The sequence below is a fragment of the Pristis pectinata genome, chromosome 27, assembly GCF_009764475.1.
Source record: "Pristis pectinata isolate sPriPec2 chromosome 27, sPriPec2.1.pri, whole genome shotgun sequence".
Classification (NCBI taxonomy): Eukaryota; Metazoa; Chordata; class Chondrichthyes; order Rhinopristiformes; family Pristidae; genus Pristis; species Pristis pectinata.
Window position 1 is genome coordinate 2,090,928 of NC_067431.1, and position 17,624 is coordinate 2,108,551.

The following is a 17,624-nucleotide window of genomic DNA, read 5'->3' on the forward strand; positions in this document are numbered from 1 at the left end:
TCAGCAGCAGTGACAAATGACTCACCTGATGCACTCCAAAGCTTTTCCACGACCTACAAGGTACAAGGCAAGCATGTAATAGAATACCCTCCACTTGCCTGGATGAGCACAGCTTCAACAAGTCTAGAAGCTCGTCACCATCCCAGGTAAAGCAGCCTCCTTGATTGGTATCCCATCTACCAGCGTAATTATTCACTCCCTGTATCCCAGCGATCGCAGTGTGTACCATTTACAAACTGCACTGCAGTTATTCACCTAGACCACTCAAAAGCATCTCCAAAACCCATGACCTTTGCCACCAAGGACAGGGGCAACAGGTGCATGGGATCAGCACCACCAAGTCACGTGCCCTACTGACTGGCCCTCTACTTTTGCTGAGTCTATATCCTGGAACTCCCAACCAATAGAGGAAGAGGCAGTGGGCGATCCATGGCTCCTGATGGTTTGGGGTTGTGGGGTTGTAGGGTTGTCTATGATGTACTGCCTGAGAAGGTCTTTCTCTGTGGGGTCATTGAGACCTTCAGCATTGACCTTCTTGTGGCAGCATTTATGTTGTCTCCATTGTTTTGGTCCCAAGCTGACATGGCACAAATGATGTGGATGTTCCTGTAGCCTGGATAAAGATCTAATCCTACAGGTGTCGACATCGGGATCAGGAGTGTTGTCATAAGGCCATATGCTTGTACTTCTGATGAAGCAGGTTATTGGTTATGACAAGGTTCTGCTCCAAGCATTTTGTCGCGAGGAGGACTCCCTCATGACCAAATGCTTGGAGCACAGCCTTGTTGAAAGTAACTTTTGGTACGGCCCCTTTGGCACTTGTGCCTCTCCAGAGGTTTGCATCCTTTCTGACCAGATGTTGATGTCACCCAGAAGGATCAGTTTATTTCCCTCTTTGATGTGGAACAGTTTTCCCAAGATTATGGTAAAAGTTCTTTTTGGCCTCAACTGAGCTGTCAGGCTCAATGCGAATACTCTGATGATTGCAGCTTGCTGGTTCCACTTTAGAGTGAGCTGGAGGTTCATGAGACATTCACGACTCACATGGGTGGTTGCTAAAACACCAGATTAGCTCATTCTTGACAGCAAACCCCACCCCATGTGGATAGTGTTCATCTTTTCGTTTTATCTTTCCAGTAACTGGCTGTAGTACTAACAGCAACCTTCTCAGAGAGGTGGAATGTACTTCTCTCTTCCCATGTACTGGTTGGTAGTTGTACACACCATCAACTCCTGTCTCAGGAATTCAGATTGCTCACAATGAGCTTCTCTGTGCAGTGAATTCAGTGCATTGGGTCGTAAGCAAAGAACAACAGAAGTGAGAGCAGATGAAGAGGTGCACATGCTTGCCCATCCCCTTAGTAAATGGGGATAGGATCTGTCTGCAGTGCTGTAGTGAAGGTGTGGCTCATCTCGTGGAAAAACATGATTCCATTTTTAATGAACTGCCCAGAGTACGGTCACTAATTGTTTGACTTGATCTGCTTTTCCCTTTACATACATTTTTGGAAAACGTAAGTGCAGTCAGTAGGTGTTGCAGCCCTTCTAATGCCATCTCAGCCTTACTCAGGTAGACATGATCATGGCAGTAACACTACATTCTGTGTTGTAACACTGAACTAAAACTATGGTGCAATTTCATGTGTATTAACATTAATTCTCAGAATCACTATGGCAGTAAGTAGTGTTGGCAGCACAGGCACATGAAGTACTTGAGGGAGAAGGCAGCTGTATCTGAAATAGCACTTGATATTTCATCATCTTATCACCACTCGATAGTAAACCACAACTTATACCGTAGTCCCGCTGACATCTAAGTGTGGCATGATGTGAATTCTTCAGTCTTTGCTCAAGTTGCTTATAGAAGCTAGCTAAAATGGACTTGGAAATCCTGCGTATGGGACGTAGGTGGGGGCAAATGGATGAATGAGGTGGTCGGTTCTGACTGTGATGAACATTCTGTGGAAAAGTTAGAAGTTTTGAGGTTTTGATCCTTGCACATCTGTAGTGGTGAAGCTTTTTCTGCAGGAATGTGTTCTGTTGGTTTACTTTCAGTCAGCTGTATGTGCAAGATGATTGACCTATAATTTCAGTGTCGATTGGTTCGTGCCTTCAGGAATCATTGTTACAGAACTGCAGCACCACAGCACTAAATTTATAAACACACACGGTACTTGGATTGTAGTTCTCAATTTTCACCCCATATTCAGGTAGTGAACAGAGTGTGTTGGGAAGAAAAACTCAAAAATAAAATTCACTTAATTGCCTTGATCTTCTGAGTCTCTGCTTCACTGCCACCAAAGGGCAGATTGGGAAAACAGGGGGCAGCTTGCACAAACATGCACACCAGTATCCTCTGCCACCTCCAGGTCTTTTGTGTAAAGTCAGTGTTAAATATTTTAAAGCAGAAAACACACTGATGAAGGAAGTGAACAAAAGTGACCGTCCCTTTGCCTGCAAAAATGCTGCACAACCCACTGAGTTCCTCCAGCAGTGTGTTTTTTGCTCCAGATTCCAGCAGTCTTATATCTATATCTTAAATATTTTAAACGTTAACTTGCAATGGCTCAGTATGGGTTGGGTCTGGATTTTTGGGAATGTCCCTGTGAAATAAGATGATCACTTATACCCACACAAGCTTCACTGTCTTATGCAGTCTAAATCCACTCACCACTCACTCTCTGTATATCTCTCAATATCTCACTGTGTAATTTCTCTCTCCCTGCACTCTTTAATAGCCCATTTATATTGAACCCACTCTGCCCTAACCCCCTCCAAACACTGATACTATTGGAGATGCTGCCCCCAGGACTCCTCTCCCCTTGCAGCTCCCTGCAGGATCTGCTTCCCAACCAGAACAGCCACCACTTTGTCAGGAATCCTGCTCCCCTCAGCAGAGCTGCTGCTGGGATCTCATTCCCCCACCAGCACCTCCTCCCAGGAACCAATAGAGGAATTGCAACTTGAATTTTGCAGTTTGGGATTGCCCTTTCCAAATCAGGACAGCATAGGTGACTGTATAGTCCAAGATTCAATGTATGGCAGGTCTGGTTTCTCTCTTTCTGCCCTATCAGTTCCCTTTCATCTTCTGAAGTCTTATTACTTTCTTAGCTTTCTAAGGTATCCCTCTGTTAAATCAGACCATTTGTCTAGGTACCCCTCGAAGCAGCATTCCTCCAAGGACAGCATGTCATTCCTAGAGTTCTTTTGTTCTAGCTCCGGGTATGAAGGTTAATATTTTATTAGCCTCTCTGATTAATTTCTACATGACATTTCAGTGACACATGCACTTGGACTTCTGTCTTTGAGACCTCCACAGTTTATTCAATTAATTGTATTTTCTATTCTTGTTAGGTTAAAGATGGGTGGCCTCACATTTGCCGACATTGGAATCAATTTGTAACAGTTTTACACGTCACTTTCATGCTTTTAATTTTGTACTTCCACCTGCAAAGTCCATTGTGCAGCCTTTCCTTTCATCTTGCACAAACCATAATACGTGGCTCTCTGTCCCGTCGTCTATGATTAAAATAATATTGTGAATAGTTGAAACCACAGACATTTTCTTCTGTTACATCGGTTGTCATATCCTGTCAATTAGGGTGCCATTATCTGCCCACTTTGTCTCCTACTATTCAGCCTATTTCCTAACTAAGTTGGTAAGGTGCCAGGGATTCTTCCTGCTTAAATTTTAGTTGATGCTCTATTCATGAGGTCAAGGAATTTCAGAAAGCAGTGGGTGACTTAAGACTCAAAATTAAGAACAAACAATTGCAGTTGGGACAATTAGCAGAATAGATGCCAACCTGACTACAAAACAGAAACCTGACTTAAAGGCAGTTACTGAGTCTGTGGAAGCCGGCAAGTGGTCTTCCGCAGGCAACATTGTCGATGCTCACTTGCATAAATAATTTGGATTAAAATGATATAGTTTGATGGACAACATTATTTTGGAGTCAACAATACTAAAGCAGACTGAGAAATGCTAATAGATTTGAACAATTGCAGAATGTGTCTGTAAATAGCAAATTAATTCCATAGGAGTGTGAGCTGGTGCCGTCTTTACTTTCAGAGGAATAAGGCAACCATGTGCTCCTTGGAAAACAAGAGCAAATAGGATAAAGGTGCAAAAGGATCGGGCCACTGGGACACAAAATATTAAAAAGAGCAACGTACCCTAAAGTTATAAAACAAATTGAATTAAACCTCGAGCAATTATTTCCACAGAAATAGAATTCATAAAAAGAGAAATCCTGTTCAACATATGGATCCTGATGGTGCACTCAAAGAACTGGGCACAGTTTTGGTCTCCAAATTACAGACAGGATATAAAGGCTGTAGAAATTGTGCAGGAAGCTACATGCCAGTTAGTTTGTCCGTCGTAGAGAAAATGTCAGACGCTATTATTACGGCTATCATAGCAGGGCACTAAGGAAAAATTCAACGTGATCAGGCAGAGTCAACGTGATTTTGTGAACAGGAAATCATGTTTGACCAATGCATTGGAGTTCTTTAAAGAAGTAAGTCGTGGTGTGGAGAAAGATGTGCTTGCTTCGATTTCCAGAAGGCATTTGATCAAGTGCCACATCAGACGTTATTATGGAAGGTAAAAGCTCATGGTCCATATACAAACAGGGTCTTGGGGGCTCTTGATTGGATGGATGTGAAAAGGATGTTTCCTCTTGTGGGAGAATCTAGAACTGGGGGCCATTGTTTAAAAGTAAGGGGTCGCTTGTTTTTGATAGAGATGAGGTCAAATCAAGTCGAGTTTATTGACATATGCAGAACTACGGTGAAGTACAGGTACAATGGGAAAACTTGCAGCAACATCACAGCTGAATTATTTTCTCTCAGAAGAATCTCTTCAATTGGCAATTGAAGTGAAGTCTTGAAAATTCTTAAGGCACAGGTTGATACATGTGTAATAGACTTGAAAGCTTGCCACTGGTAGGCAGGATTGCCGATTTGAGTTTGCAGTCATTATGGCTGTGATCTTACTAAATGGTGGATCAGGCTTGAAGGTACGTGTAACCTTCTCTTCCTGATTCATGTGTCCATAAGAATGATCACAGTACTGAGAATACAATCCTTGTAATTATGAAGAAGAATTGAACAGGCTGATGATTTTTTTGAAAAGAGAAGACAAAGGAGTTCACTGTGGAGATCTTTACATTATGAAGGGCGTCATTAGGATAGTGAGCTGAATGGGCTGTTAACGCCCCAGCCACTAATTATACTTGGAACGGGGCAGTAAATTTGGAAATGTATGTTTGAATAATCTGTTGGAAGCTTAAGCCTTCGAAGAGTTAAAGAATGTGCTGCTTAAAAATCATTCCAAAGAATGTTAAGTATGTGTCTGAGAGCCAAAACGTATAGCAGCACAAACACGAAGCTTTCCATTTGGGAGCTCATCTCTGAGCAGAGAGCCAGTAGCAGCTGTCACATGCAGCATGCTGAGACACGACCTCTTCATAGGTGGATCGCTATGTGGGGATGGCATGGAGCAGACAGAATAGACTTGGGTTTTAGTGAGGAGGTGTTTTGGCACAGTACTAAGAAGGCAAAGCCCTTTCCACATTCCTTCACATTGTTCTGGAGGAGTGGTGGTTTGCTAACCCATCCTGACTAGGTACAGACCACCTGAACAATCCAGTTAAAAACTTGTACTGGAACTGAGTCTGCACAAGGTGCCGCGAGCCAGATTGTTGTCTCAGAATGACTAAACTATCACAACATTTCAGAATGAACGCACAATCACCCCAAGCCGCCTCCTCACTAATACCAAAGTCTTGCGATATTGTGATGCTATTGTGGTTTATAGCCAAATCGGTCATTCTGACATTCGAATTGTTACTGAGTCACAATTACTTCCTCTTCTAGTCTTGACTAGCCTTAAACCCTGGCTGCTTGATTTCATAGAATCATAGAAAGTACAGCACAATACAGGCCCTTCGGCCCACAATGTTGTGCCGACCTTTAAACCTTGCCTAAAAACTATCTAAACCCTTCCCCCCACATATCCCTCCATTTTAAATTCCTTATATGCTTATCTAACAACCTTTTGAATTTGACCAATGTACCTGCCTCCACCACCGCCCCAAGCAGCGCATTCCATGCCCCAACCACTCTCTGGGTAAAAAACCTCCCTCTGATATCTCCCTTGAACTTCCCCCCACATTACTTTAAATCCATGCCCTCTTGTACTGAGCATTGGTGCCCTGAGAAAGAGGCGCTGGCTGCCCGCTCTATCTATTCCTCTCAATATTTTGTACACCTCTATCATGTCTCCTCTCATCCTCCTCCTCTCCAAAGAGTAAAGCCCTAGCTCCCTAAGTCTCTCCTGTTGTCTTATTTATATAACAAAAGCTAGGGAATTCATGTGTTCCCTGCTAACTAAATTTTGCCTACAATTTTGCTCCAATTGACATTCAAGGGCAGCCAGAATAAATTAAAATGTCTGAAGAATCAACAAAGATTCACGATTTGAACTTCATGCCTAAACCCATTCCTTCCACCCAATGCATCGCCTGAACCCACCCCCACCTCATCCAACCACTCAGTCATTCTAGCTCTATCCGCAACCAAATCACCAGATCCCTCCATCCACTCACTCCTCGATCCCCTCCGAGCCATGCCCCTCCCCATATTTCTACTTGCGTGACATTGACTGATTTCCTACCCAACCCATACCATTCCATCCATTTCTCCCCTGCTACACGATCCCTTTAATCTCTCTCCACACTCCCCATTCTATTTTCTGCTGGCACGAAGCCACTTGATCCTTAGTCCACCTGAATCTTCACTCCTACAACCCCAATTTCCCAGCACACCCCGGCCTTTCCTTTCCGCACTGCTCATTCGCCTCCCTTTCAGTCTACACAGTCTAAATTCTTCACCACCACCTCCACACTATCTGATTTCCTGTACTCATTTGATGCCTTCTGTATTTAGAAATATATCTTCCTCATAATTATATTCAACAACTTGGCCTTCACCACTCTCTGTGATTGAGAATTCCACAGGTTTACCGCTGTCTGAGGAGAGAAAATCTCCTCATTTGACTCCTAAATGTCTTATCCCATATCCTGAGATGAAGACCTTGGTTCTACACACTCCGGCCAGAGGAAACATCCTCCCTGTGTCCAGTCTGTAAGACCCGCCAGAATTTTGTATATTTCATTGAGATCTCCTTTCATTTTTGTACACTCTAGTGAATACAATCTAGTCAACTCTATCTTTCCTCGCATCCAGTCCCACCGTGCCAGAACCAATCTGGTGAACCATTGCTGCATTCCCTTTGTGGCAAGCATAACCTTACTTAAAACAAAACCACACAGTGAACTCCAGGTGTGGACTCAACATGGCCCTATATTATTATAGTAAGACGTCCTTGTCTTGCACTCAAAACCTCTTGCAATGAAAACCAACATACCAACTGCTTGTTGCCCCTCAGAGTTAGCTTTTAGTGACTGGTGCGCAAGCATACTTCATTCCTTTGTGGATCAACATTTCTTAGTCTACCACCATCTAAGTAAAACTTAGTCTTTTTGCTTCACCAACCAAAGTTGATAACTTCACATTTATCCACTTTATCCTGCACCTGCCATGTATTTGCCCACTCACTTGATCTGTCTAAATCAACTTGAATATTTTGTTGGTTGTGGTGAGTTTATCAGCGGTGTTTTCATTGCTGCTTCTTGCTTTTGCATAGGTTAATGTAAATAAATAAATATTGTGTTGCGTTTTTGCTCTGTGGCGTCAGTGCTGTCCATTGTCAGGACGGTTTGTATTACTGTGGAAGTTATTTATTATGAGTTTGGTTCATTTGTGCAGTTCTTGGATCCAGATATTTTTGTTTGATTGAAATTGAAAGAAAAGTACCTTGCACAGCTTCTGCTTGCCTAGAAATGCTGCAGAGTTGGTAAAGTATTATGTAAGTGTAGTTAGTATTGTGTTTTTGGGAAGATCCCACAAAGATAGTATTACAGATCCTTCTGTTCACTGGCATTCGGAGGTGAACCATGGTCAGGATCAGTTTTATTCTTAACTGGATTATTTGTCGGAAGCTGGATTTATAAGAAAAATATAGAGTTATTGAGAGATTACAGATCATGAGGTAGATTTTTGTGTTGTGGGGGTTATTTTTGGAGAAAGGACTGTCTATCCTTGGGAAGATGGAAGATTAGAGATAGGCTGGGTAGAGATCGATGGATCTGGAGAGTTTCAATCCATGGAAGTTCCTCCGTTAAGGTTTCAAGTGACAAAATGACACTTAGGCAACATTTGTTTTTAAGTTAATGGTCATTGGGATTGTGGAACTGATTAGTATTGGGAATGGTGAAACAGACATTACGGTAGGTATTTAACAGGGGACTAAGTGGCTTTATATTTTTAGAATGAGGATATTGCATAATTAGTTTCAGAACCACAGGAAGGAAAGTGGTGGTGAGGAGGATAGTAGATCAAACAATGACCTTCTGTCTGAAGTTCATTCTGCTGGTGAACTGTGAGGAGAAATGGTGCTTAATCTACTTCTGTTAATTTAGAAACAAATAGTAGACTTCCTTAAATGGGAGCTAGAGTAGTCTGACCCACTGCCTCCATGTAAAACAGGTTCAATTCTGTGCATACACCTACACTGAACGTAGAACATGATTTGCTCACTTGTAAGAAAAGGCAATGAGTCATCTAGTGCTTGGAATGCTTGTGTTATGAGTGTTGAAATTAGTAGTGTGTGATGTCACAAGGAAGCATGCTGTTTTTCACATTGGGAAAGTTAACGTACCTGTCATTAAATAGGTGTTGGACCACGTAACCATTCAGAATTATCCAGCTGTGGAATTGCTATGGGTTTCTGCTACTACCTACATTGTCTGTGCAGTATTCCTATCTGGCTCGTGGTTCTGGCAGAATTGCTGCTGATTCTATTGAACCCGTGGATACAACAAAAATGTATACTGGGTAATCAGAAGGTTTTAATGCGGAGCTTCTTTTGTCCCTACATTTGGTACATTTTTTCTTGCCACTTTTGTGCCCTTGTCGCACTTATCCCTTCCTATACATACCAACACTAAATGGGATTCCATGCCATATTTGTTACGTTACTCAAATTGTCAACTTTCCTTATTGAACTAAGTCCGTGAGTGTTAGTAGATGAATCAGAATCAGGTTTATTATCACTGACTTGTATATCGTGAAAATTTGTTGTTTTGCGGCAGCAGCACAGTGCCAGACATAAAAATGAATGTGGGAGCATGAGAATGTTGGCGAAGAACTCCAGAAGTAAACTGGTAACTGCAGCAACTCAGTTTGATTTATCTTTCTGACACAGTTTGGGTTTTTCTTCCCAACTACGTGGAATCTGTCCTACATGTGTTGGAAATCAAATCTGGGCTCTCTTGCTTTGGATTTACTGACCTTGGTAGCATTGTGCCTCTGTTCACAGCTGCCAGGAGAACTTGCAGAAGTAACTCAGAAGATGAGGTAGGTTACTGAATCCCTTTGACTTATTGCACTGTTCAGTTAGAGCATACTGGTCAAAGTGCGAACAGCTTTTACCACTCTTTGTTCCATCATATCCTCATTTAGTAATAGCCTGTTGATAGCAGTCTTCTAGGTTCAATTTGTCCCAGCATTTGCAGCTTGAGGGAGAGAGTTCCAGAATCTTTTGACCTTTGTTTGAGACAGGGATTCCTGATTTCTCCTCCTGAAGTGTCAAATATTCCATTTTTTTCATTGAATGCTTTTTATCCACACATCTTTACTGGCTGAGAACTCCGAAGCAAAAAATCCTTAAATCTGAATCTCATTTAAAGAGAAAACCTTACCATCAAAATCTTTAAGGACAATTAGTGACTTGCATTTAAGATTTAAAAGTATTACCATTTATAATAACAAGACTCTGAAGAGTTCTGCATTCTCAAGTCATTTATGTATGAATATTTTGCACAGATGGTCCAGGTATTCGTGAACAGGCATTTTATTGGTTGGGGAGGGGAAGGCCAGTTCTAATTTTGAATGACTAAGCATCAAGGCCTAGCCTGAAAGTGCTCTTTTTAAGTTTAAATCAATTGACCAAATGAGTTCAATGCAGCTGGAGTGGGCTTGAAGCTTCATATTCAGTTTTAAATTCCTCCTGTCCCTATTGCCACATTTCAAATCCAAAGACGTACGGGTTAGGAAGTTGTGGGCATACGATGTTGGCGCCGGAAGCGTGGCGACACTTGCAGGCTGCTCCCAGAACACTCTACGCAAAACGTGTTTCAATGTGTGTTTCGATGTACATGTGACTAATAAAGAAATCCCATCTCATCTAATGAGGCCTGTGAATTCCTCATATTACACAACTGTTGTGGTAGTTGTGTGTCCTCACCAATAACCCCTGTACCCCACCTCCCACTACTGCCTACGCAGTTTGGATTTTGCATTCATCCAGAGATTACAGTGCAGGTTACCACTGTGGTGAAGAAACTGAAAGGGAAGATGACCAAGTGGTACACAAAACTGATGCAAGAGTGCAAAAGTGAAACAAGTATTCACTACCATCACAGGGCACTGGAATATTGTTGTCAGCTTATTGCCTTGAAGCAATCCATTCAGTTTTGGGAGATGCATGCCAAAAATCTATTGCTTGTTTTGGAAATTATTATACGTAGGACTCTCCACAAAAGTTGGCAACTCTCAATTGTTAGATTTTGTATTAGGGTTTCAGTGATCTAATGTCAATACATGTAAATACAGCTTCTCACTGTTGCCCTTGGTACCTCTCTTCTGCTTTTTCCGGAACCTCAGGCTTGTCTGCACGTTTTAACTTATTGTGAAGGATCACTTGGCTCCAGAGCTCATTGCAGTCTGGATTCAAACGTCGATCAAGGAGCTGAATTCCAGAAGTATGGTTAGGATGTCTGCCCTTGATACCAAGGAAGCATTTAACCAAATGAAAATGAAATCAGAGGGCATCAAGGGAAAAGCATTCCAGTGATGGGAGTTATATCTTAGTTCTTTGCGGATATAACTGATAGAATAAATGAGAAGGAACCAGTGGATGTGGTGTGTTTAGATTTTTAAGGCTGTTGGTCAACAAAGCAAATGAAATGGATTGAGAATTGGTTAATGAACAAAAAGCAAAGAGTGGGCATTAGTTGCTCTTTTCCATTTGGCCGGCTATGACTAGTGGGACCCAAGAGACTCGAGATGCTTGAATCTGGAGCAAAAAATGAGCTGCTGGAGGAACTCAGTGGGTCAGGCAGCAACTGTGGAGAGAAATGGACAGTTGACATTTTGGGTGAAGAGTAGAGGGGAGATAGTGTAAAGGGGCAAGGTGGAGGGGTGGGGCAAGAGCTGCATGCAATAGATGGATCTGGGTGAGGAGGGGTTGATTGGCAGCTAGGGGAGGGGTGGAGGTAGTGAAAGGCTGGGAGGTGATAGGTGGAGGCAACAAAGGGCCGAAGATGATGGAATCTGATGAGAAGGGAAGGTGGAACTAAATAAGGGAAGGGGGCTGCACAGATGGGAATAGTAGGGGGAGGGGCCATAGTGGGAGGAATGTGTGGATGATGGGCAGCTGGAGTAGGTGGGGGAGGGGAAAAACAGGGAGATGGGGTGCTGGGGAGTGCTTTGGGTATATGTGAGAGGACCTGGCTAGATTAACAGGAGAGAGAAAGGGGCAAGAGGGGGAGTCAGGTTGTAGACTACCTGGGCGGAATATTGAGGGGCTGTTCTTTTAGTTTGTGCTTGGTCTCGCCCTGGCAGTGGAGGAGGCTGAGGACAGACAGTTCAGTGTAGAAATAGGAAGGGGAATTAAAATGGTTTGCTTGGAACTGGGAACTCCAGATAGCCATGACAGACGGAACACGGACGCTCGGCAAAGCAGTTGCCCAGTCTGCATTTGGTCTCACTGATATAGAGAAGGCCACGTCAAGAGCACCGGATGCAATAGGCAAGGGTGGAGGAGGTGTGTGTGAACCTCAACCTCACCTGGAAGGGTTGTTCCTGGATGATGGTGAGGGAGGAGGTGCAGGGGCAGGTGTTACACCTCATACGGTTGCAGGAGAAAGTACCAGAGGTGGGTGGGGAGGGGTGCTCCCTGCCCTTTCTTGATGAAAGGCTCAAGGGGCCAGATGGTATACTCCAACACCCAGTTCTTGTGTTTGTGGTTGTTGGAGATCTTGCCCATCACTCCTACAACCAGGCATTTGCTGTTAGGGGTTTCTCAGGGCAGTGTCCTCAGCCCAACCATCCTCAGCTGCCTTATCAGTGATCTTTCTGTTCTTAATAGAGAACAAAGTGGGGGTGTTATAAAGTCAATTTGAAGTTCCTCAAAGTGAATTAGACCATGCCAGCTCGTAGGAAGATCTGGAGAATATGCGGACACATGCTGATAAGTGGCAAATTACATCTGCACCATGTTATTTTCAGGCAATGACCACCTCCAATCAGATGCACGGTAACTGCCTACCCTTGATATTCAGTGGCATGGCACTAGTACCTTTTGGCCCATCTCGTCTATGCCGATCAAGTTGCCTACATGAGCTAGCCCCATTTGCCTGCATTTGGCGCATATCCCTCTAAACCTTTCCTTTCCATGTACCTGTCTAAGTGGACACACTGCTACCATTTCTGCCAGCTTTTTCCATATACCCACTACTATCTATGTGGAAAATGTTGTCCCTCAAGTCCACTTCACCACTAACCTGAAACTCAACCAGACCAGCCACATATTGTGGTTACAAGAGCTTTTCAAAGACTGGGAATCCTGTGGCAGGTGATATGCAGAGATGTTTAAAAACTGCAAGTATGCAAGTAATTATATTTAAACAGGTAAACTTAATATTAAATCACAAGTCAATAAAAAAGGACTAAATTCCTGTGTGAAAAGCCGCTTCCCTATGCTCCGGGCTGAGAAATTCCCTGCAGTGACTGGGGTATCGGATCTGACACCAAGTTTGACTTGGTTCAGAATCAGAGATGTGATTCTACAGCATAATACTGGAGAATGCCAGCAAGACTTTATTCCACTGTTAGACCCCACACAGAGCAGAGTGACAGATCTGACAGCATCTGTAATTCAGCAAGTCCCAGACTTAAAGTGGGTCCACACGAGCCCTGGACTTGTTTGTGTGGGAACAGCTAAATACCACTGACTTTCTTGGGAACTGGCAGCAAGATTCAGCTCAAGAAAATAATCAGATTTTCTTCTTTTTGTTGTTACTTGAGGGATAAATATTGACTCTGAGAGCTCCCTATTCGTTTTTGAAATATTGCCATGGGATCTTTTAGATCCACCTGAGAGGTAGCTGGCTCTTAGTTCAATGAGTCATTTAAAGTGGAAGAATCTCCCACAGTACTATTACAGGAGTCTTAGCCAAGATTTTGTGTTTGAATCACTTGAAAAGAAAATAACTTCTGACCGGGAGAGTAATTGCCGTCAGTTGAGCCAGGACTGACATTTATGGAGGTTGTGAGTCTGTTGTGTATTGATCAGGAAGAAGAAAGTAGAATGTGCGCGTGGTCAAGTGAGAACCACAATAACAGCCTGTGAAAGCTTCTACAGATGTGTAAAGGGGAAAAGATCAGCACACGTTAATGTGGGTCCCTTGCAATTGTTCTGGGAAATAAAGAAATTGCAAAGAAATTAAACTAATATTTTGTACCTGTCTTCACAGAAAAAGACACAGAAAACCTCCTGTGGAGGAATATATATGTATAATGAAAAAGGAGGACAAAGAAATCAGCACTATTTAAATAAAAAACAAATTTTGGAGGAATGTATGGGACTGGAAGGAAATGAATGCACACAGCCTGATGACCTGCATTCCAAAGATATGAAGGAGATGCCTATGAGAGGAATTTATGCATTGATTAGATCTTCCAAAATTTCATTGCTCCCAGTACAGGTTTCACAGTTTAGAAAGGAGCACAATTTTAAGGAAGGAGGGATAGAGAAAACAGAACTCTAGACCAGTTAGCCTGACATCAATAGGAGAGAAATGCTGGAATTTTTTCTTAAGAAAGTGCAAACAGGATACTTGAAAATATTAGGATTGGGAAGAGTTAATGCGGATTTATGAAACAGGAATCATGTTTGACAATTTTTTTGGCATTTTCGAGGTTGTAACCAGTAAAATAGTATTTGGACTTCCAGAAGGCCTTTGATGAAGTGCAATATGAGATTATTGAGAAAGATTAGAGAGCACAGTGTTGAGGGTTATATGGTAGCAAACTAGATTGAGGGTTAGGTAATGGGCAGGAAATGGAGAGTAGAAATAAATGGGGACGCAAGAGAATGCAGATGCTGTAATTGCAGCAAAAAACAAACTATTGGAAGAACTTGGCGAGTCAGGTAGTCAAAATTTTGGGTCGGGATCCTTCATTAAGGCGTCATTTTTGCATTGGGAAGCTGACTAGTGGGGTATTGCAAGGATTAGTGCTAGGGTCCCAGCTGTTAACAATCTATCAGTGACTCTGAAGGGGCAATGTGTGATATATCCCAAGGTTTGCTGATGGTGTGTGGCAGTTTGAACTGTGAGAAGGATGTAGGGGGATAGAGTAACTCATTCAAGTAAATGGGCAAGGACATCGTGGAAGCATATCATGTCAAAAAAATGCGGTTATGTATTTTGGTTGAAAAAATAGAAAGGTGGAATATTTTTTAATTGGTGAGAATTAATGGTCATCAGTGTTCAGAGGGATCTGGGTGTACTTGTACACAGATTATTGAAAATTAACATGAAGGTCCAGTAAGTAATTAAAAAGGCCTGTACTGCAAAAGGATGTAGGTACAAGAGATTCTGCAGATGCGGAAATCTGGAGCAACACACACGAAATGTGGGAGGAACTCAGCAGGTCAGGCAGTATCTATGGAGGGAAATGAACAGTCGACGTTTTGGACCGAGACCCCTCGTCAGGACTTCCCAGGTCCAAAACGCTGACTGTTCATTACCCTCTATAGATGCTGCCTGACCTGCTGAGTTCCTACAGCATTTAGTCTGTATGGGGATGAGAGTACAGCTGACTTGCTCCAATGATATAGGACTTTCATGAGACTGTATCTGCCGTATTACGTGCAAGTCAAGTCTCCCTGCCTAAGAAAGCATTTACTTGTGACAGAGGAAGTGGAGAGAACCTTCATCAGATTTATTCCTGGGATGGTGCTTTTGTCATCTGAGGAGAAACTCTAGGCTCATAGAGTCTAGAAAAATGAGAAGTGATGTCATCAACACGGTCTTAAGGGACTTGCCTGGATAGATGCTTTCCCTGGATAGGGTGACCAGAGCCAGGGATCAAAGTAAGGGGTCAGCCATTCAGGGCAGATGAAATCTCTCCACCCAGACGATTGTGAATCTTTGCAATTCAATTTTTCTACATGGACCTAGTTTCAAATATTTAATAATTCCCCAATTAAATGTTATTCTCTAAACATTTTTATGGTTGGTCCTAGTTCCATATGATTGGTCTTAAACAGTTGTGCTTAAGATGGGAAATTCTTCAAGCCAAACCATCCAACACACTGAATGTGCTTCCCCTGCATGGCTGGTGACTCTGGCTGGTTTCCTCTGAGGTCCAAATTTAGCAAACACTGTCACTGGTCTGAGTATAAAATGGAATCAGAAATCAATTTTTCAACAGCCCTGTGCTTTTACTGGAGGCACCATTAGCTTTCAAGCATTACATGCAATCAAGGCATTGATTGCACACACTACTGGGCAGATCTGACCAAGCTTCACTGCTGGGCTGGGGTTGCTTTGTTCACGTTTGCTTATGGAATCCATGCACCTGGGGGAGAAAGGGGTGACAGCATTGCTGTAATGTAGAAGACCTCTCTCTCGAGATCCGCCGCTGACTGATGAAGCATTGCCTTTCATAATCCTGGGCAAGCTTTTCAAGGGAAGAAGTTCCCTTGTCAAATGCACCATGCTACATTACCAGTGACTGCTCTTGGGGGCTAGTGGGTGTGGATTGAGCTTGTTTATAAAGGAATAAGTGCTGCTCATGAGAGAACAGTGATCAGATTGTCAGTGTGAATTCCCTTACAAAATTGCAGAGGTCCTGTTTAAGAGGCTAAAAACCGATGGTGCAGGGTGTGTGGTACTAGTTGCTGTAGAATTCCTTAAACTTATCCAGTATCCGTAACTGCTTGTGATGCACAAGTTCTACAAATCCCCAGATACCTGCTCACAGTAAACAGATCCGTCAGAGCGTATGGCATGATGAGCCACTAGCCAATGAAACTGTCTCCTCCACAGCAACCCCTGAGTGAGCGGAGGGAGGATAAGACTAGGGAGCCAGATTGCCCAGTGAGAAGAGTAGTTCGGGTGTTTTACATCAAGCCCCTTACTCTCCAGGACCATCTGTTTTAAGGCAAAGGTACAGTTACCTCTCTGAGGTGCACAGAGACGTAAGGTTCCATTTGGTCCAGTGTGGTGCTGGTAGTATATCTGAAGCTGAGTTTCAAACCCACAGGGATTAGAAGCTTAAATATTAGAGCTAGGACCATGTTTAATTTCAACATTCCGTGATTTTGACTGTCAAATATTTGCTTTTTTTCTCTTAATGTGGATCCATTTAAAATGATCATTACTTCCACATCTGCTTATACATCACGTGATCTTTAGGTCTCTTACGATTATGTTGCTGCCAGAATTCAGTGACGTATAAAGTTAGCTATGTGAAATCTTGGTGTTACTATTCATCTGAATCATGGACGTCATCCAACAGCACATTTGTAGATTATACTCTAGTTACAGCACAGTTTGTTTGTATTAGTTACTCCCAGTTCACAAGTAGACTTAGTTTACAAGAGTTACAATTTGGTTGACTACAATATGAAAATAATGTGTTATGAGAGTTTGGTTAAACAGGGTTTCAGTACAACATTCTTATTATAAAATTACCATATACCAAGAAGGTTACAAAATAATTAGAGTGTAGTTATAGTTTGCAGACAGATCACATTTGCACTAATTTAATGGAAGTATTATTACAGTGCAGTTAAGTTTTAAGTTCTGTTGGCCCAGATTTAGTGCATTAAGTGGCAGTAAAGAGAACAATTTAAAATGTTGCAGATTAATGTGAGTTTGTTTAACTGTGATTTTTTTTTCACCCTCCCAATAATTTCCTGTACCTTGTGTTATTGGTGAGAAAGATACCGTATATTTGTGTTGAGGACTGAGTGATTTACTTTGGTATTTTTTTGAATGAGAACTTGGACTTCATAACCAGGGACCAATTCCCTTAGCTGCTAAAACAATTGCTTCACTTGTGAAGGAATTTTGTAATCTTTTTATTTCTTTAACGTGTTATGGTGCATGTTGGAATGTGTGCGTAGCTGTATTTAACTGCTTGCACCTCCCATCTGCCTGACCAGTATTGTTTCTGCCGTGTAAACAGCAGCTGTTTGAGCTGCTGTTTTCCCAGATCTTGTGTTTCTGCAGTCTCAGGAATGTCATGGCTTCGTGCTTGCTCCATTGATTCCTACTGATCACTTCTGAGCTCAGGGTCTGTGATCTGAACAAACTGAAGTTGGTAAGTAATATTACTCCACAGGCCCAAGTCCTTGAAGCTGACTTGGACTAAACTTTGCGGTGGATATTGCTGGGAAGAATTGTGCTGCAGGTACTGTAGCA

The 17,624-nt window shown here is 42.5% G+C and overlaps 1 protein-coding gene across 8 annotated transcripts in view; it reads left to right on the plus strand.

Annotated features, from left to right (window-relative positions):
- Positions 1-17,624, plus strand: part of arhgap32b (Rho GTPase activating protein 32b) — a 389,535-nt gene that overhangs the window by 303,600 nt on the left and 68,311 nt on the right. The window contains exon 1 of one of the 8 annotated variants that reach the window (XM_052039793.1): positions 17,010-17,069. The exons of 6 other annotated variants lie outside the window; for them this stretch is intronic. The gene's annotated coding sequence lies outside the window, so the exon portion shown is untranslated. Of the gene's footprint in view, positions 1-17,009; positions 17,070-17,380; positions 17,524-17,624 lie in introns of those variants that run through there. One more of the 8 variants, XM_052039791.1, reaches the window with a different exon arrangement.